We start from the raw sequence: 21,402 nt of genomic DNA on the forward strand, positions 1-21,402 counted from the left end.
AGTACAATATCTCAGAGAGGAGGTCTGGTCTCCTGCTTCCCTGGTGCATTCACGATAGCTGCCCAATTTCCCTGCTTTTTCAAGTTTGATAGAAATATGTGTTGGTTATAGGTATGTTCTTAAATTGCAAGGTTTTTTTTTTGCCTATTAGTGAATAAAGGTTACAGCCAAGTTGCAATTAAAGACAGGTGCCCTCCTCTTTCTCACTAACTCCAAGGCCCTTCCTTACAAGGGGGCTGTGGTCATTTTTCAACATTTCCCAGCCTTGGCTCCTTGCCTGTTTAGCTCCTAGGCCTTTCTCTGTTATAAAGAGAAAGTGTGTGTGTGCATGTGTGTGTAGAATATGTCATCAAAGGGATTTAATTACACACACATACACACACATTCTGCATTATAATGTCTGTCAAAGACAAACACCCAGAGCTCCTTATCTGGCTTCCTCATCTCCTTCAAGGTGTGATGCAGTCATTGAATTTTGTTTTGTTTTATTAACTCCCTTCTTTGTGTTAAAACCCAGAGCCAGCCACAAACTGAAAGAAAAGTTTGCTTCTACGGCACATACGATACAAGAAGTTTGTTTTCAGGTCTACTTGCAGGAGCCATCTTTCCAAGCCCAGTAACCACAAATGAGATTATGCTTGTAGAATTCTTCCTCAGAATGTAGTGGTGCCCCCTTCCAGCCCCACCTGTGAAATAATAATAATAATATTAATATATTATTATTAATATCAATATATTATTATTAATATCAATATATTAATATATTATTATTAATATTATTATTAATAATAATAACAACTCAATATAAGGCTCAGCTTCTGAATTTATCTGCAGCTGAAAAGCTCAGCTTTAGTCCCTGAAATGCATGAAGCAGAGTGTTTTCCTCGCTTCTTCAGTTTTTCTGGAGTTCACACCACCTTGAGGCATGCTAGATTTATTTATTTATTTATTTATTTTTAAAAAGCACACCACCCAACAACCTGCTACTTTGAAACAAATGAAACCTAGCAAATATTCATGCTGCAAAACATCACACCTTAACCATGTTCCTGGCCTTGTGCTTGCTGCGATTATGTGACTGCATGGATGGGGGCATGTGAAGAGATGTGGAGAGGCAAAGGGCTTTCGATTCCCCTCAGCTATTACTCTCCAAGCTTGGCATATGTTTGGATAGCAGGGAAAGAGGTTGTGGGGGAACAGAGGAGGGGATAGCACCCCTTCCTCCCCATTGGTTTTCCCCTCCAAATGCCCGCTTTAACGATTCAAGATATAAATTGGTTTCAGAAGCTTGTGCGGGCTTCTGCATCCAATGCTAGTTCTACTTAGAGCAGCAGACCCATTGAAATTCATGGTCATGACGGAATTGGGTCCATTAATCTAAATGGGTCTTCTTTGAGTAGAGATTAGTCCAGCCTTTCCCAACCAGTGTGCCTCCAGATGTTGTTGAACCACAACTCCCATCTTCCTGACCATTGGCAATGCTGGCTGAGGCTGATGGGAGTTGTGGTCCAACAACATCTGGAGGCACATTGGTTGGGAAAGGCTGCGTTAATCGGATACCATCACTCTGCTTCTAATCAGTCTAGTCAAGCTGCCCTAAGACACAGCTGGCACTATCAAAGCGGCCTTGTTGGCCTCTCTCTCTCACAACTCAGCCCTGCACCCCACCCCACCACACCCAAGTCTTTATGGCTTATGTGGAAGGAAAGAATGTGGCCAACAAAACACACACACCAGTAAATAGGAGTGGCTGGCAAGGTATGGCAGTGCTGCCCTCCAGACTGTGGTTCGGTCGCCACTTACCTAGATGGTGTGGGGTCAGGGCAGGATGGCGACCAGTAGGGGTGGGCAAATCTGTTAGATTTGGTTTCTCTCCATTTTCTCATTTTTCCATTAAGTTAATTTCTCCACATTTCCACATCAATTTGCTATTCTCTCTCTTTTTAAACTCCTCATGACAGCTGATCGGCATTGGAGTGCAAATTTCTCCCAGTTTACACATGCTTTGTGTGTAATTTTGTCTCACACACATTTTTTTCGAGCTGATTTCTTTATTTGCATGTTATTATTTTCACAAATGCAGCCGTTTTAAAGCGCACTTTCCCCTAATATACATATTTTAGTACACATTTAGTTGGACAACTGCATCACAAAATTCTGAGAAGTGCGAATTTTGAAGGATTGTTGTGTTTCGGTTTGTGGATTGTTTCAGATAGTACAAATTAGGTAGAATTGCCTTTAAATGTGAATTGAATCAAATCTCTCCCACATCCCTACAGACAGGAGAGTGTAGCTTCTGTCCCAGCAGAGCTCCACTAATGAGTAGACCCTTCTGGTTTCTCACAATGAAGAAAACACCTGCCTTCCTCGTCTATGGAAACCACGTAATGCAACTGGAAGACACCACTGCAGAAGTGAGCTTTCTACCCCACCAAAACTGGCTGGCTGATCCTGCATGAAAAAGAATGCCCATGGGAGTTCAGTGCATCTTGCAAGGTGCACAAAGACCCATTGCTCCCCCATAGGGGTCTTTGCAATGTACAAATTCCTTTCCCTATTCCCCATCTACATTATAAAAAGGGGTGTTGTGCTAAAAAATACAATAGACAAGAACGTACTAGTATTACTTCTATTTCAACTACTACTAGAGTAGTAGAGACAGAGTGGCATAGTAATTAGAGTGCTGGACTAGGACCTGGAAGACCAGGGTTCCAATTCCAACTCAGTCACAAAACTCAATTGGTGACTTTTGGCCAGTCACTGCCTAACCTACCTCATAGGATTGTTATGGGGATCAAATGGGGAGGGCCCCCCACCATGTCCCCACCTTCAGCTCCTTGGAGGAAAAATGTGATGTAAATAAAAGAAATAATAAATAAAATCAATCATTCAACACAAATATGGTCTCCAATTAATGGTGTCATGATCTATGTGCCTACTACCTACCTCACAGGGTTGTTGTGAGGATAAAATGGGACAGGAGAGAACTGTGTACGCTGCCTTGAGCTCTTTGGAGGGTGTCACAGACTGATTTAGCCCTGGGATGTGGGACCATGCTATCTAAGCGAGCACCTTCTTGCATGCAGACCAGCACATTCAATGGAGGCCTTCTAATCATCTGCATTCAGTGGAGATAAATCTTATGGCAGCTCGAAGAAGAGCCTTCTCCACAGTGGCCCCACATTGTAAAACTATCTCCCCTCAGAGATAGCCTGGGCACTGACAAAGCATATGTTTCTCCAGTTCATACTTGTTCATGTGGGCATTACCGGGCACTGAAGAACCTTACTTAGTATTGGCTCTATGGCACGTTGGGTATCTTTTCGTAGGCTTTATTGTTATTTTAGTGTATCTGTTCTATGTTGTAGACCACCTTGTTATTTTTTTTTTTTGCAGTGACTTTATACAGCCATACTGGAAATTATTTCAAATAAATAAATAACTTTTTTGGGGGGGAAATCATCTAAATCAGTGAGCTTCAGCCTAGGAACTATTTCTGGGTAAAGAACACACTGATCTGTATTAACATTGTGCCCTTTTTAAAAAAAAATGCAACAGTGAAATAAAGCAAGCAAGCAAGCCATCTTTTCTTGAATAGAGAAGGTCATATAATGAAAAGAATATTGTAACCGGACTGATAACTGTGTCCCTTAAATTAATACTGGATAATTGGAAATGATAATTTGCAAGTGACATTTCCTGCATGGTTAACCAGGGTATAGGTATTATTGTTATATTGTTCGCAGTGAATAAGTTGCTGCGCGGCTGTTAATAGCATTTGTCACTATGGAAGATAAAGCAACGATAAAGTGTAATCAAATCTCATGCTTCAAGGCTTAAGTTGATTGCCTGAGGGGGTCAGGAAGAAACTGCCCCCCCATTCCATGCAAGCTGTGATAACCCATCTCTTCAATAACACCCTTGTTGACCCCCTCCCACCCAGATTTCATCCCAGACCATAACTTCTCCTTATCCTAAATTTGTTCACTACATTTTTAGCTTTCCTCAAAGTAGTTTAGCATATATGACTCATCTTCCCCACACCACAATTTATCTTCACAACTTTATAAGGTACATTATTTATATGTGTTAACTTTTTACCCCATCTTTCTATATAAATGGTACGCGAAAACAATAAAAAGATAAGTACACAACAAACAATAAAATGAAACATAACCGTATAAAATTAAACAGCAGATAAAAACAGATGGATAAAAGATCAGCAACCAATTCAAACCAATTTAACACACACACACACACACACCAGTCACCTTGACTGGCTTCAAGACCAGTCTAAATAAAAGGAATGGTAAGTCTTTATCTGTCAGTGGAAAATTGTCAGAGAAGGTGTGTGTGAATGGGCCACCCTCAGAAAGGAGTTCCAGAGCCAAGGAGCAACCACTATGAAGACCCTATCTCAAGTCTCCATCAAACATGCCTCAAAGGCCCTGCTGGGTCAAAACATGGATCAGGCCAGAGGCCCATTTAGTCCAGCATCCTGTTCTCACAATAGTGAACCAGATGCTTCTGGGAAGCCCACAAACAGGGTCTGGGTGCGACAACTCTCTCCCCACTTGTGATCCCCAGCAACTCAGATGAGCTACAGTCAGCTTTGATTTGTTATCTGGAAAATGTCCAGTTGATTAGATTAAATCCTGCCTCACAATTTTTTGCTGGAAATGAGCTATTATTATTATTATTATTATTATTATTATTATTATTATTATTATTAATAATATATGGCTATGGTCTGAAGGCACATAAGGCCAGCTAGCAGGGTCAGGTCTGGTCAGTGCCTGGATGGGAGACCACCTGGGAACCATATGTAGACCGCCTCGGATTTCTATCATGAAAAGAAAGGCGGGCTATAAATGCAATAAATAATAATAGTAATTATTATTATTATTATTATTATTATTATTATTATTGAGGAAATTGCACTTTGGATTTTGACATCAACCTTGGACTTCAAAAATTTGAAATTGACTTGTTTTGGTTGGTCAAGGGAACAACTCGGAGTTAATAACAGCTTTGCTTAAATTCTGTTAAGAGTCACCAATCAAATACACTTCAACAGTGACTGCTAACGCTTGTCAGCTGTCAGATCCTGTCTAATGTTGACAGTTACATGTTAGATAGCATCAAATACTGACTGCTGCTGCATGTTAGCTGTCAGATACCATCTGCTATGTATCAGATACTGTGAAATACTGTCAGTTACATGTCAGCTGCCAGATACCATGTGAATTACTGATTGCTGTATTTTGTATACTGTCAGATCCTGACTGCTAGCTAGGAATGGGGGAGAAATTCAATTTGGTTTGCATTTTTATTGCAAACCCACTTAATTTGTAGTTCCTAAAACAATATGTGAGCTAAAACATCGCTATCCTTTGAAATTTGCACTTCTCTAAATTTTGCAATGCAGTTCTCCAACAAAAAAGGTGTAAAATGTATATGTTAGGGGAAAGTGTACATAAAATGCATATATTAATGAAAATAACATATAAAATGCATCATATTGTAAATTACTGTAAAAATGTGAATATCAGGAGAAGTGCACACTAAAATGCTGCTGAATTTTTGTGAAGATTTTATACTATATATAGTAGGGTTGCCAGGTCCATGGCCTGACACTGATCCTGTATCTTTAGGAGGAGAGGAAGTCAGCCAAGTGCAGGTGTTCTTGCAACCCTGTAATGGGAAAAACCACAAGGTGGAATTCTCCCTTCCCCCTGCACAACTTTTGAAGATACAGAAGACCTCTTGGTTGCCAGGCCCGGCCTCCAAGAAGTCTTCTGTATCTTTAAAAGTTGTGCAGGGGGAAGGGAGAATTCCACCTTGTGGTTTTTCCCATTAAAATGTTGCAAGAACACCTGCACTTGGCTGACTTTCTCTTCTCCTAAAGATACAGGATCAGTGTCAGGCCATGGACCTGGCAACCCTAATATATAGCCATAAAATGATGTGGAAATGAGGCAAACTGAACCCAGTATTGGATAATGAGAAAGTGAGTTTGTTGCTGAATACCAGTTGCAGGGAATCACAGGTGGGGAGAGTGCTGTTGCACTTAGCTTCTGCTTGTAGGCTTCCCATCAGTATCTGGCTGGCTACTGTAAGAACAGGATGCTGGCCTAGATGGGCCTTTGGCCTGATCTCGCATCCAGGATTCTACTTTTGTACGCCATCTAGTCATTCCCAGCAACTGGCATTGGGGTGGATGTGGAGGCAGAACACAGTAATTGTGGCTAGTAGCTGCTGATAGGCTTATGCTCCATGAATTTGTCCTGTCCTCTTTCAAAGCCATCCTAATTGGTGGCTTTCAATACTTTTTGTGGGAGTGAATCCCATAGTTTAAATATGTGCTGTGTGAAAAAATATTTTATTTTGCCTGTCCTGAAACTTCCTACAGTCAGCTTCATTGTATGACCTTGAGTTCTAGTGTTATGCATAATTTTATACACCTCTATCATGTCTCCTCTTATTTGCCTTTTCTCTAAACTTTTCTCTAAAAAGCTGCAAGTGTTGTAATATTTCCTCATAGGGAAAGTCTTTTTAAGACTGAGATCAATGCAGACTTTATGGCTCTAACTCTTAGCCAACTTTTTCCTCCCTCATTTTGCTTTGCTTAACATCTAATCTGATTAAGAGCTCTGGAGAACTCAAAAGTTTGCTCACTGTTTTGTGGCCTTTTTGGTTGGCCTAATGAAGATATTGGCTTACTATGGATTTTGGGTTTTTCCTTTATATTAGTGTGTTACTTATCCAAAGCAAGCAATGCTTTCTAGGGCCAAACCGAACACGACACCATTCATGAAATTAGCATCCACACATGTGCCCAAGTGTCCTGCTGCCACCCAGGACAAGATGCAGTGCCATCCCACTCGAATCTGTACAGATCAAGTGGTCCCAACAAGTCATTAATTATAGTTATGCCAGTAAAGCCCATATCTGACTGCACCATACATTTAAAGCACTATGATTCCACTTTTGTAGTTTGTTAAGGGTGTTAGGAAATCACTATTCCCTTCACAGAGCTACAGTTTCTAGAGTGGTTTAACAGTCAACCTCTCTTCCCAGAGAACTCTGGGAATTGTAGCTCTGTGAGGAGAATAGGGGTCTCTTAATAACTCTCAGCACCTTTGACAAGCTACAGTTCCCAGGATTCTTTGGGAGAAGCCACAACTGTTTAAAGTGGTATGATATTGTTTTAAATGTATAGTGCTGATGAGGCCATCAATTAGAGGCACTCTTCTGATTTGCTGTAAACTTCCAATGAGGTGTTCCAGCCTCAGTCATTGAAGCCAGCCCCTATCCATGCAGGTGATTTATCAAAATTTATTTATTATTTATTTATTATTTATTTATTAAATTTATATACCGCCCGACTAGCAATAGCTCTCTGGGCGGTGAACATAAAACAGCATAAAAATACAATAAATAACAAAACAATACTAAAATACAAGCAACAATCCAACACAATAAACATTTTTAAAATTAAAAGACCAGATTGGATGTAAAAGAGAGGGAGGAAAATCCCTCAAATTAAGTTCAAGTATAACATTTAAGATAGGAGCTTATAGAGCTGCTCAGGCAGTAGAGTGATGGTGTGCAAAATGAGAATCTCGGAAGCGAGATGCGAAAGATGGAAAAATAAGAAGGAGGTTTAGATTCAGATGAATGCAAAATGCAGGTGCATCTTTCCTTAAGCTGCTCATCCACTCTGACTTGTCCATCTTCAAAATGCCTTTTTCTAAATATTCAGAAAGTCTCTTCTCTGCCTGTAGTTGCCAAGGTAGTACAGAGTGAAGCAGATCTGATTTCCCCCCTAAAACCTAGGATTACTCTCCCAAGCTCCTTTTCTGTATCACATCATGAAAAAATCATCTCAGCGGAACCAGAGCTATTGCTTAGTTTCCTTCCATTCCATTTGTACAGAGAGAAAAAAGAGCATGTCTTTGGCAACATCAACGTACTTGCTGTATATTTGTGCTGTGTCTACTAGGATAAGACTATTGTGTAAACAAAGAAGTTATGAGACAGAGGCTGCATATACATGACATTATATTCCACATTTAATGCACACCAAGATCTTGTTTTTGCACCTAGTCCACACTCAGTCTGGACCTACTGCATATTTTATGCCCCTGAAAAGCACTTTTTCACAAACTAGGTTCATTCTGAAAATAAAAGTTCAATGCAAATTGATTCTGCATCTCTCTCTCTCTCTCTCTCTCTCTCACACACACACACACACATGGATGGAGGTGGTCCTAGTAATAGTGTGTGTGTATCCATACCTGCCCAATGATTTAGCGCTTCTGTTTGCCCCCTGGGCTCCTGCTGGGAGAAAGGGCAGCATATAAATCAAATAATAAATAAATAAAATAAATGTTGTGGATGGGCATATACCAAGATCACAACGGCCACTTCCTTCTTCATTCACCTGGGGCATGTGCAGGGAGAAAAATGTGTGATGTATCAATGGGAGGGTTTTCAAACACATATCAAATAACTGCACCCTTGTGGGTGGCAAGATCTAGAATCAATCTAGACTGAAAGCAGCATGTTGAGGACAAGCATGCATTATTTTGTACTGAGAAAAACTACTTCTTGGTGCTCTAAATGTGTAAGTGTGTATGCAGCCTGAGCTGTGAGCCAAGAATTCCCTCATTCAGTTCCTGCCTCTGCCACAAACTTACAAGGAATGCACTATGTATTAGACCAGGGGTTGGCCAGTGGGCATATTTGGAATTTTGAGAAAATGCTGTGGGTGCCAGTCACAAAATGACCACCTTGGTGGGGTATAACACGAAATGGCTGCCTCATCTGAAAGAGCAGAAAAAGAGACAGGACCACAAAAAGATGCAGGCCTGCTCCCCCCTCCTGTCAGCCCATCATCAATAAAAAAGGCTCCTATGTGAGCCACCACCATACTTGCTTTTAATGAAAACCCCTCATATCAGGAATGGGAAACCTGTGGCCCTCCAAATGTTGTGGAACTAGAACTCTCATCATCTCTGGCTATAGACTATGCTGGATCAATTCCCCATCCCTGCTCTATGGACTTCCTTGGGTTTTTTATTTATTAAATTTATACCCCACCTTTCTAGAAGGGGCCCAGCCCAGGGCAGTTCCATCATATGGCCAGATATGCATCACATGGTCTGGTTCCATCATATGGTCTATCATATGGTTCCATCATATGGTCTGGTATGCAAAGTAAAAGGTGGCTTCATTCAGGTGCAAAATGCAGAACACAGAAGTGGAGGAATCACCTTAGGTATACTACGCTCAGGGGCATTTATGTCAGGGATGAGGAATTGTGGACCTCCAGATGTTCCTGGATTCCAACTCCCATCACCCTTGACCTTTGGCTACGCTGGCTGGGGCTAATGGGAGCTGGAGTCCAACAACATCTGGAGGAACACAATCAAGCACAATTTTTTGGCTGCAGGTGTCTACACTAAATAAAAGTATGTGTGTGTGTAAGTGAAGATAAAACATAACTATAAGCAGGTACAGATATGTGTCCACAAAGTACCACTGTAGATCATCATACAATTATGAGCCACAGTGATCTACAACAGCTGAGACCTAGGGTGACAGCTATTAAGGGGTGTGGGGGGGCTGCTCACCCTAGATATATTCCACCCCTTTTCATCAATATTCAGCTTTCAGTCAAAAATAAGTCTATAGCAGAGCTTGGAAAAGTTCCTTTTTTGAACTACAACTCCCATCAGCCCCAGCTGGCTGGGGCTGATGGGAGTTGTAGTTCAAAAAAGGAACTTTTCCGAGCTCTGGTCTATAGCCATTTGTAAGGTGTAAGGAAAAAGAACACAGCACGGCTGGTGTTCAGCATGGCTGGTATTCTCCCCGCCGACTGGCTTCAGAAGTGAAGTAGAAGTAAGGAATAGGGTGGTAGTCATTGGGCAGAATGCTGGCAGGGTGGAGCCAACTTTTGACCAATGGGGGAGAACATCACAAAAAAAGAGGAAATGCATCACCAAAAATGTGCATATGCTAATTAATTAATATGTGTAGATATAACATTGAGAAGTAAGGGCTATAATTTAAAGAGAAACACACCTCACCATAGCGAGGAAGATTGTCACCAGGTGGCCTGAGGGCCTACTCAATCTGCTGTCCAGGTGCTGGTGGACAACTTCAAGCCTTTTCTCCTGCTCTCCCTCTTTAGGGTTCTTTACCTTTAAGCTGGACTTGGACCCTTCAGCCCTTCAAGCAGGTGCTTACAAAGCAGGACACATGGCTGCCCTACTAAGGCATTGGGAGAGCTGTCATGCCTTAGTCCCTTTTTAATTTAAAAATAAAATGAAATTACATTGCAGTGTATTAATATTTAATTCAATTAAGGAACTTTCAACATATTAGGCAGCTTGAATCTATGTTCTGCCTATTGTGCAAATAATAACAACAACAATAACGACAACAATAATCCCTTCTCCTTTAAGCCCCTTCACTGCAAAGGTTTTGGCTACAGGCCTGCTGATGCCACACCAAATGGAAACAGTTCTGTAGCTCCAGTCATGGTGACCTTCCTTTAATTGAGGGGTGTTATTTTTACCCCCTGTGCTTCAGGAATATTGGAAGCTCCCAGCAAACAACCAAGGCTGAAATCTCAATTTGGAAATGCATTGAGCCGTTATTTTGCAGTTATTTTACCACTTAGCCTTCTATTTTATTTTAGAAAATTGAAGTCAGGGGATCCTAAGCCCCTTTGGCTTTGGGGGCCACCACAGCTGGTGGGCAATTCCAGCTTACCTGAGAGAGGTCAAATGGGCGCCTGTGATAAGGCATGCGGCTAACTGCCTTGTGGCAGGCTGATGTCAAGCTACATTATTTACTGGCAACAGCAAACTGATGAATGGAGGGTCCAAATCAAACTCTTACATACTTTATGTCTTTAATGGAGAAGTTCCATTCAAGTTGCACAGTGGGGGAGGGGGAAAGCTGCCCTCGATTGTTTAAAAAAAGCTGTGTTTATATTTTAAAATAATTCTTTGCAAGGGTTTTGGTGTACAGTATGCCATTTTCTGGACTGCATATACACTATACATTTAAAGTGCATCCCTTTCCCCCCAAAATCCTGACAACTGTAGCTTGTTAAGGATGATAGGAATTGTAACTGTGTGAGGGGTAACCTGTTGTTCCCAGGATTCTTTGGGAGAAAGATGTGCTTTAAATGTATGCTGTGTATGCAGCCCTGGTTTGTTTCTCGAGCTTTATGACTATGTAAAGAGGCCTTATGAACATAAGAAGAGCCTGCTGGATCAGGCCAGTGGCCCATCTAGTCCAGCATCCTGTTCTCACAGTGGCCAACCAGGTGCCTGGGGGAAGCCCGCAAGCAGGACCCGAGTGCATGAACACTCTCCCCTCCTGAGGCTTCCGGCAACTGGTTTTCAGAAGCATGCTGCCTCTGACTAGGGTGGCACAGCACAGCCATCATGGCAAGTAGCCATTGATAGCCCTGTCCTCCATGAATTTGTCTAATCTTCTTTTAAAGCCATCCAAGCTGGTGGCCATTACTGCATCTTGTGGGAGCAAATTCCATAGTTTAACTATGCGCTGAGTAAAGAAGTACTTCCTTTTGTCTGTCCTGAATCTTCCAACATTCAGCTTCTTTGAATGTCCACGAGTTCTAGTATTATGAGAGAGGGAGAAGAACTTTTCTCTATCCACTTTCTCAATGCCATGCATAATTTTATACACTTCTATCATGTCTCCTCTGACCCGCCTTTTCTCTAAACTAAAAAGCCCCAAATGCTGCAACCTTTCCTCGTAAGGGAGTCGCTCCATCCCCTTGATCATTCTGGTTGCCCTCTTCTGAACCTTTTCCAACTCTAGAATATCCTTTTTGAGATGAGACGACCAGAACTGTACACAGTATTCCAAATGCTTAGTTAATCTAGCTTTAATAATACTTTCTACCAGTTTTCCAGGGACAGAAGTTAAGCTAACTGGCCTGTAATTTCCGGGATCCCCTCTGGATCCCTTTTTGAAGATTGGTGTTACATTTGCCACTTTCCAGTCCTCAGGCACGGAGGAGGACCCGAGGGACAAGTTACCTATTTTAGTTAGCAGATCAGCAATTTCACATTTGAGTTCTTTGAGAACTCTCAGGTGGATGCCATCCGGGCCCGGTGATTTGTCAGTTTTTGTATTGTCTATTAAGCCTAGAACTTCCTCTCTTGTTACCACTATTTGTCTCAGTTCCTCAGAATCCCTTCCTGCAAATGTTAGTTCAGGTTCAGGGATCTGCCCTATATCTTCCACTGTGAAGACAGATGCAAAGAATTCATTTAGCTTCTCTGCAATCTCCTTATCGTTCTTTAGTACACCTTTGACTCCCTTATCATCCAAGGGTCCAATCGCCTCCCTAGATGGTCTCCTGTTTTGAATGTATTTATAGAATTTTTTGTTGTTGGTTTTTATGTTCTTAGCAATGTGCTCCTCAAATTCTTTTTTAGCATCCCTTCTGACAGTATTGCTTGGAGGCAGAAAGTGCTGAGAGACGTTTGTGGAGAGACGTTTGTGGAGAGGGCATGTCATGGTTGTCCCATCTGTTGAACTTTTCTTTACTGGGTTCTGGTTCATTTGCCAATGTTCCGTTCACCCAACTTTCACATCAGTTAGCATTTTCCAAAAAAGTCTTCATGAAATTCATTGTAATTTTAGTGCACATTTTTTCTAATATGCATATTGTTGTATGACATTTTGCCTGATATACTTTTTTTTTTGCAAGCCATATAATAGAATGTATTTTTGTATGCTATGTTCACAAATATATGCAATTTTATCCACACTTTCCCCCAATATATGCATTTTTGTACTCATTTTTTGGTTGGAGAAAGGCTTTGCAAAGTTGTGAGAAATGTGAATTTTGAAGGGTAGGTGTGTTTCAGTTTGAAAATCATTTCATTGAACCAAATTCCTTTCCATTCTTTTCACTCAACATTAATTAGATGAATTTACAGCAAATAGCCAGCCTAAGCCAGCTCAAGGCACATCTGCTTAAGAGAAAACCAGTCTTCTGGGGGAAAGGGAGAGAGGCTGTCTTCTCTGCCATTAGCCAAAGGCAGGCCTGGTCTTTCCCTTATGAGGCCTTAAAGAGAATGAAGGGAAAGTCTGGTGCTTCCTGCCTTTGTAAGAAGTTAGCTAATTAAAAAACGCTAATTATGAGTCTTAGTTGACCAGTGTTGAAATGAGTCTTTGACTGGTGCCAGAACTCCATCCATTGTGCTGGGATTGTTTATAGGGATGAGAAAATGACTTTCCAAACATCAAAATTCCTGAGTGTTAGCCAAGCGCTCGGAGGAAGTTCCTCCTGCAGCTGCACGCCACGTCAGGGGCAGCCTTCCGGAGGACTGCACGCCTGAGGGTTAATTCCATCAAGCTGCCCTGGATAGAGTTATTTAATGCCTAGTTTTGCAACTGTAGTGAAGAGAAGGCGCTTGTTTATGACCTCTGCTCACCACTATTTTATCTTCCTCCCTATAGAGACAACTGACATAAGGCATAAACTGGGGGCAAAGGAAGGGTTGCAAGTTGCTAGTTCAGGTCTAAAAAGATATGGTCTAAAGAAGAGCTCTGCTGGATCAGAGCAAAGGCCTATCTTGCATCTTGTTTCCCACAGTGGCCAGCAAGATGCCCATGACAAGCCTGCAAGCAGAACCAAAGGGCAATAGTTTCTTCCTCTGATTGGTGCAGGCTTCTCCATTAAGGGCATATGGGGCACTGCCCTACCAACTTCAGTCTGCCCTTAGCCAGCCAGAGCTTGGAAAAGTTACTTTTTTTGAACAACAACTCCCATCAGCCCAATCCAGTGGCCATACAGATGGGAGCTGTAGTTCAAAAAAGTAACTTTTCCAAGCTCTGGCCAGCCCCCACCTGCTGGCCTTCTTACTTGAGACCAGTCTAGGCTTGTGGCCCTGCCTGTCACCTTCCTCCTCCTTAGTCTCAGGGTTGCCCTTGTAGGACTCAACAGGGAGGAGGATGGGGATTAAACTAGAACTACGCGGCTCTGCCTATCATTGGCTGTGATTCCACCTACTGTTGGTCTACCCACTTTCTGCTCTGCCAGTCCCAATGAGAACCAGCAGCCACTAACATATAGCCATCATTACTTGTAACCATCGAAAGCCTTATCCTTCACCATAGGAACATAGGAAGCTGTCTTATACAGACCATTGCCCTATCTGGCTCAGTACTGTCTACACTGACTGGCAGCAGCTCCTCAGGGTTTCAGGCAGAGTTTTCTCCTAGCCCTACCTAGAGATGCCAGGGATTGAACCTGGGATCTTCTGCATGCAAGGCAGATGCTCTACCACTGAGCTATGGCCCTTCTATCAATTTGTCTAATCCCTCTTTAAAGGCTTCTAAGTTGTGGATGTCATGACCTAGGGAGGTGGTGGGTTTTCCAACACTGGAGGCATTTAAGAGACAGCTGGACAGCCATCTGTTATTTATTTTATTTATTTTATTTATTTATTTAGTTTCATTTATAGACCGCCCATAACCAATGGCTCCCTGGGCGGTGTACAACATATAAAAGTACAATATAAAATACAAGTACGTTAAACAATATCAAAACAACTAAAGCAATTAACACATCAAAATACTTAAAATATATTAAATATATTTAAAATGTATTTAAAATGCATTTAAAATGCCTGGAAGAATAGGAAGGTTTTAGCCTGGCGCCGAAAAGATAACAACGTAGGCGCCAGGCATACCTCCTTGGGGAGACTGTTCCACAATTCGGGGGCCACCACAGAAAAGGCCCTGGATCTTGTCATTACCCTCCGAGCTTCTCGATGACTCGGTACTCGGAGGAGGGCCTTAGATGTCGAACGAAGTGCACGGGTAGGTTCATAGCGGGAGAGGCGTTCCATCAGGTATTGCGGGCCCACACCGTGTAGGGCTTTATAGGTCAGTACCAGCACCTTGAATCTGGCCCGGAAACAAATTGGCAGCCAGTGCAAACGGGCCAGAACAGGTGTAATATGTGAGGACCGACTGGTCCTTGTCAATAATCTGGCTGCTGCGTTTTGCACTAGCTGCAGCTTCCGAACCGTCTTCAAGGGCAGCCCCACGTAGAGTGCATTACAGTAGTCCAATCTAGAGGTCACTAGAGCATGAACAACTGAGGCGAGGTCGTCACCGCCAAGATAGGGGCGTAGTTGGGCTACCAGACGAAGATGGTAGAACGCATTCCGAGCCACCGAGGCTACCTGAGCCTCGAGTGACAAGGAAGGATCGAAAAGAACCCCCAAACTACGAACCTGTTCCTTCAGGGGGAGTGTAACCCCATCTAGAACAGGATGAATATCCTCCATCTGTGTGGAAAAGGCACTCACCAACAGCGTCTCAGTCTTATCTGGATTGAGTTTCAGTTTATTACCTCCCATCCAGTCCATTATCGCGGCTAGGCAACGGTTCAGCACATCAACAGCCTCACCTGAGGAAGATGAAAAGGAGTAGTAGAGCTGCGTGTCATCAGCGTACTGGTGGCAGCGCACTCCAAAACTCCGGATGACTGTACCCAGAAGCTTCATGTAGATGTTGAAAAGCATGGGGGACAGAACCGATCCCTGTGGGACTCCACAATGGAGAGTCCAGGGTATCGAGCAATGCTCCCCAAGCACTACCTTCTGGTGACGATCCGCCAAGTAGGAGCGAAGCCACTGCCAAGCAGTACCCCCAACTCCCAACTCCGCGAGTCTCTCCAGAAGGATACCATGGTCGATGGTATCAAAAGCCGCTGAGAGATCAAGGAGAATCAACAGAGTTACACCCCCCCTGTCCCTCTCCCGACAGAGGTCATCATACAGGGCGACCAAGGCTGTTTCTGTGCCAAAAAGCATTCTGTTAGATATGCTTTAATTTGGATTCCTGCATTGAGCAGGGGGTTGGACTCGGGGGCCTTGTAGTTCCCTTTGCACTCTACTATTTTATGATTCTATGATCTTTTGGAAATTAATTCCATAGTTTAACTATGTGCTATGTGTCCCCAGTTTCCCATCATTAGCTTCAGTCGGATGACCGAGGGTTCTAAAATGGTGGGAGAAAAACTTTTCTTCACTTCTCCACACCACGGTTTGTTTTAGAGACCTTTATCTTGTTTCCCTCCCTTGCTCATCTTTCTTCTAAGCTAAATAATCCCCACAAATTGTATCCTTTCCCACAGGGCTGCGGTCCCCAAACTCCCCCCCCATGGAACACTTGAAAACTGCTGAAGGTCTTTGGCAGACCACTTAATGATTTTTCTGCCTCTTGTAGCAATTATAAAGTGCTGGACTAGAGGGTGGGTGTTTTTTAATTGTGTTTTTATCGCTTCTTGTATTTCATGTATTTTATTTTATCGTAGTACAATTTGCCTTCCATAGAATACAATAAAAAAAATAAAAGGAGGAATAAAGCACAATAAATCAGTATGAATGTTTCATGCAGTCATGTCATAGGCCAGCTGAATAAAGCTCTTGGACCACTGGTGGTCCATGGACCACGGTTTGGAAACTCTGCTGTAAGAGAATTGCTCCAGCCTCCTGATCATTTAATTTAATGCCACCTTCGGCTCTGTTGGAAGGAAGGGCAGGATATAAATTCAATTTAATAAATAAATAACATTCCTTTTTGGCAGTATAGTTGCCAAGCATTGATGTAAGAAGTGGTGGCTCCCAGAGGCCATGCAAGAGTAAGCAAGTTAGGTGAGGTTGATTAAATTTGTAAATGGCTTCCCACTAAAAAGTCCCAAATCAATTTATAAGTGACTAAAAATACAATAATAACATTACAAAAACGTATTAAAAACAGATTTAACAATATAATGTAATATCATTGGTGCTGTCCAAATGCCTGGCAAATCAAAACTCTTAAACAGTTACAAGGTTGCCACCAGGCAGCCCTCCCAGGGGAGATAATTTCATAAAGCAAAGCCTGAACAAAAGCTAATGGCACAGAATTTAATCTGGATAGCACATGGGGGACAATCATGTAAATTTTAGTGCAAATTCCTCCTAATATACACGTTTGTCGGCAATTTTGTCTAACATACACCGTCTTGCAGAGCAATTTACCCTAATATAAAGCATGTTTGTGTATTATTTTCACAAATATATGGATTTTTATGCACGCTTTACCCAAGTGTATTCAGTTTTGCACGCAATACTTGGTTGGAGAAGTACACTGCAAAGTTCAGAGAAGTGCAAATTTAAAAGGATAGCCGTGTTTTGGTTCAGTTACAATTTCGTAAAGTGCAAATTAGGTAGATTCACCTTTAAATGCAAACTGAATTGAGTTTCTCCTCTATCCCCACTTCCAACTCATAACATTCTAGGATTCCCGTTAACCTAGCCTCCTTCCTTCTGTTTCCTTCTCCTCCTCTGTCAAAATACAGTTTGGAAGCTTTTCAGGACAGGGGAGTTTGTGTTTTTTGGCTTAAATTTCATTGATAGTTCTATATAAAAATGTTTTGTCATTAAATGCCTTCGATTACGACTTATGGCGACCCTATGAATCTTTTTGGATATATTCATAGGGTTTTCATGGTAAGAGGGATGCAGAGGTGGTTTACCATTGCCTTCCTCCAAGCCTACGGCACCCGGTATTCCCAGGCGGTCTCCCATCCAAGTACTAACCAGACCTGACCCTGCTTAGCTTCTGAGATCAGACAATATTGGGCGTGTTCGGGGTAGCATGGCCGTAGGCATATAAAAAATACATTATTAGAATAATTCTAGTAGAGAAAACCAGTACCAAAAAGAGAGCAGGTATCTACAGGAAGTGCCCAACAATCGTTGCAAGGAGACTGCTAGAAAATGATAGAATGATAAGCAGAAACCCAAATAGGATCTGCCTCATACTGAGTCAGACCATTGATCCATCTAGCTGAGCATTGTCCACACTGACTGGCAGAGGCTCCCCAGGGCTTTCCAGTAGGGGAAATTTCCAGCCCTACCTGGAGCGGTCAGTGATTGAATCAGAGAACTGGGACATGGACAGCAACTGCTCTATCACTGAGCCAATGGAAGGCTTCTAGTATGGAGATTAGGATTCTAGACTTCTTTAAAATAAGGAGGAGGCACAAGAATAGAAATGTTTAGGAATGCTTTCATTGTCTCCTAACATCATAACTAGGATGTCATGAGGACGAAACAGAATGTGTTATTTAGAACTAAAGATAGTCCATCTTTGAGTTTCTGAAGAGAGCCAGGAACAGAGAAGAAAAGTTGTAGTATTTGTATGAACCCTGTCTTCCTGCATAGCAAACGTTCTGCAGAGAAAGAGAGAAAGATCCTTCATTACTCAGGTTTCACAGCAAACAAGAAGCGCCCAGAGGCCTCCTGATTATTTTCTGACTAATCCCGTGATAAATGTCTCGCTTCCTATTCTTGATGTGCCACTGTTTTACCAGACCCAAACACCATCAGATGCATTGTCAGCTGACTCACTCTGAACAAACAGAGGCTGACAGTTTCCTTCCTCAGAGTAAACAGAACTGGTACTTAGACACAGTTCAAAGACTTTAATGGTCCCAGCTTGACCATTACCCTCTCTGGATGGATATGTAGAGTTTGCATTTTGGTGGAGGAACGCCTTCCATTAAAAATAAATAAATCTGGCCATAAAATACTGTATAGTATTGCTTTTTATAGCCCCTGATTTCCCTCGTTTCCTGGCTGGGCAAAATATCTGTTTAGAACTTCCCAGCTGTTGGTCCTCCTTCGTGGGAAATGGTGGTTTCTTTCATGATATGTAGTGCTTAATTAAAAGTGTCCATGTTTGAATGGAAAGTCTGCTCCAAAATCTGGATCCACAGGGTTTGAGTTCTAGTGTTAGTATCACATTTTCATGTGTAGTGATAAAACAACCTCCTTTTTGCAGATGGGGAACTGGGACTGATGCAAAGTGATTTTCTCACAGCCCTGATCCTCTGTTTCTGATGCACACCTGTGGCTGGGGGTTCACTTCATTCATTTCACAAGAGTAGAATACATTGCTATGCATGCTTACTTAGAAGTTAGTCCCACTATTTTCAGTGGGACTTTCTTCTGTGTAGGGATAGAAAAATCTATCAATTTTGGTTTTCTTATTTTTTCCAATCTTAAATTTAGTTCTCTACATTTTTGCAGGAATTTGTGATTTTTCAAAATAGAAAGCCCATATGAAAATTAATTGGCATTTTAGTGCAAATTTCTCCTGATAAGCATCAGTTTGTAGGACACTTATATACACATTCTTAAAAGCAATTTGTTTAGAATGTAATGCATTTTTGCCTGTCGGTTTCACAAATATGTGCATTTTTTATATACACTTCCCTAATATAAGTATTTTTGTACATATAGTTTGGTTGGAAAACTGCATTGGTAAATTCAGAGGAGTCTGACCTATTAGGATAGCTGTGTTTCAGTTTGCATATTAGTTCAAGAAGTGTGAATTGGGTTACTTCTCATTAAAATGCAAATAAAATCAAATTTTTCCTGCATTTCTACTGCTGAGTAAGCAAGTGCTGTGGATGGAAAGATCTGTCAATTTCGGTTCTCTCAGTGTCTCATTTTTCCAATCTTAAATTCAGTTCTCCCCATTTCTGCAGCAATTTGCATTTTTTTTAAAAAAAATGAAAATTCTTCAGCATTTTAGTGCAGATTTCTCCTAATAAACACATTTTTGCAGGGAGTTTTGATTGATATACACATTTTTGCAAGCAATTTACTATTGTGCAAGACTTTCACCAGTCCCACTATCTGCCGCAGTCCTCCATGCCATATTCCAGGCTGTTCCAGAAGGTCTCTCAATTCTCTGGAGTAGCTTTTGGGGGCTTGGGTGGATGAGGTAGCGTTTAAGGGAAAATTGACAAAAATTGGGTACAAGTGGACACACTTTCTGCTAAGACAAAGCGACCATTGGATACAGTCTAAACAAATAAGCAAGCAAGTTAAGTAAGAACAGGCTTAACTTTTAGGTCATCTCTAATTAAGAAACAAGTGATGAATATAGGAACAAGATGATGGGTGTTGACATGTACATAATCAGATTTTTTTTGTAGGAAAGAAACTTTGACTGGGATGAAGGGTACTGAGAAACTGTTTCTAATGAACATAAAACTCACTCAGAAAGGTTAATACCTGTGTAATGAAACAATAACTTTTTTGGTAAGCTAAGCAGCCGAAAAAAGGCAGAATAATCAAGGACACAGTTTGAGGTCTGTTCTGAACAAGATGTGGACTCAGTTTTTAAAAACTTAGAAGCATTTTAAATTGTTTTTTTTTTCTGAAAAGGACCAAGAGAGATGAAGAAAAAGAACACCAACGAACAAGAAATCTCTTCTGACTGAGAGACAAATACTTAGTTTTAAGCTTGCTGGTAGGGAGGTGAAATAAAAGTAGTGTGAAAATCTGAGTTAATTTTCTTGTTTGGCACAATTATTACACATTGCTTTCTTCATCAGGGGTTTCTTCCTGGCTATAGAGAAATTCCTGTGTGGTATCCAGTTGACGGAATCACTACAAAGTCAAATTTGTGGTTAATTAGCAACCAGTTTAGGAAATTATGTTATCATCACCTCATCCTTCCTTAACTGAACAAATTTTACCTCCATTTGCTTCCTTCCCTCTCTGCCTCCCTCCCCCATGCCACAACATGCTTTGCAGCACAAGGATATTATTTTTACCTAAATACACCCCTGTCTTGCATACAAATGAAAGGGCTTTACTGTGGCCCTGCATGTACACCTCAATTATATTAGATTCCTATTATTTCTCCAGTGAGATCACTTTTGGGCATTGCTAGGGAGTGTGTGTGTGTGTGTGACAGAGAGAGAGAGTATGTGCTGGGCCTCCATCGCTCTCAGCACATTTGACACTGAGGTGACCTCCGCTCAACACATTTGTTAACAATGCACACTGTCCCTGTCATCCTTCACTGCAATATAAAAACCTTAAGAAGAAAACAAACAGACTGAAAGCCTCCCCGCCCTCAAAAAACCATTGAATGACCGGGTCACAAGTATTAGCTGTGGCTAACTTTGTAGTGTGATGGAATAAAACCTCAATGTAAAACAACATGTTTAAGAGTACTTATGAAGAGAGCAGGACAGGCCCAAGACATTGTGTTGCCTGAGGCAGTGAAGCTAATAGTGCTCTACTTTCCTCACAAAATCAAGAGGCAGACTACCTAAAACCAGTCAAGTTATTTTGGCAGCTGTGTCAGGAAAATCTCACAAGTGCCTCTATTTTTTTCCAGGCTGGTAAAAAACAAACAAACAAACAAACCCTAAACCACCAACTGAATAGTTAAATGAATCACAAGTTGCTGCTCTTTTGTGGCATCTTAAATCAGTTGCCTAAGGCAGCCTCTTCCTTCTACCTAATGGTAGGGCCGGCT

General features: G+C 41.7%; 1 pseudogene; it reads right to left on the reverse strand.

Annotated features, from left to right (window-relative positions):
- Positions 1 to 17,608: 17,608 nt before the first annotated feature.
- Positions 17,609 to 17,727, reverse strand: LOC133363454 (5S ribosomal RNA; annotated as a pseudogene).
- Between the last annotated feature and the right edge of the window lie 3,675 nt (positions 17,728 to 21,402).

The sequence above is a fragment of the Rhineura floridana genome, chromosome 8, assembly GCF_030035675.1.
Source record: "Rhineura floridana isolate rRhiFlo1 chromosome 8, rRhiFlo1.hap2, whole genome shotgun sequence".
NCBI classification, from domain to species: domain Eukaryota; kingdom Metazoa; phylum Chordata; class Lepidosauria; order Squamata; family Rhineuridae; genus Rhineura; species Rhineura floridana.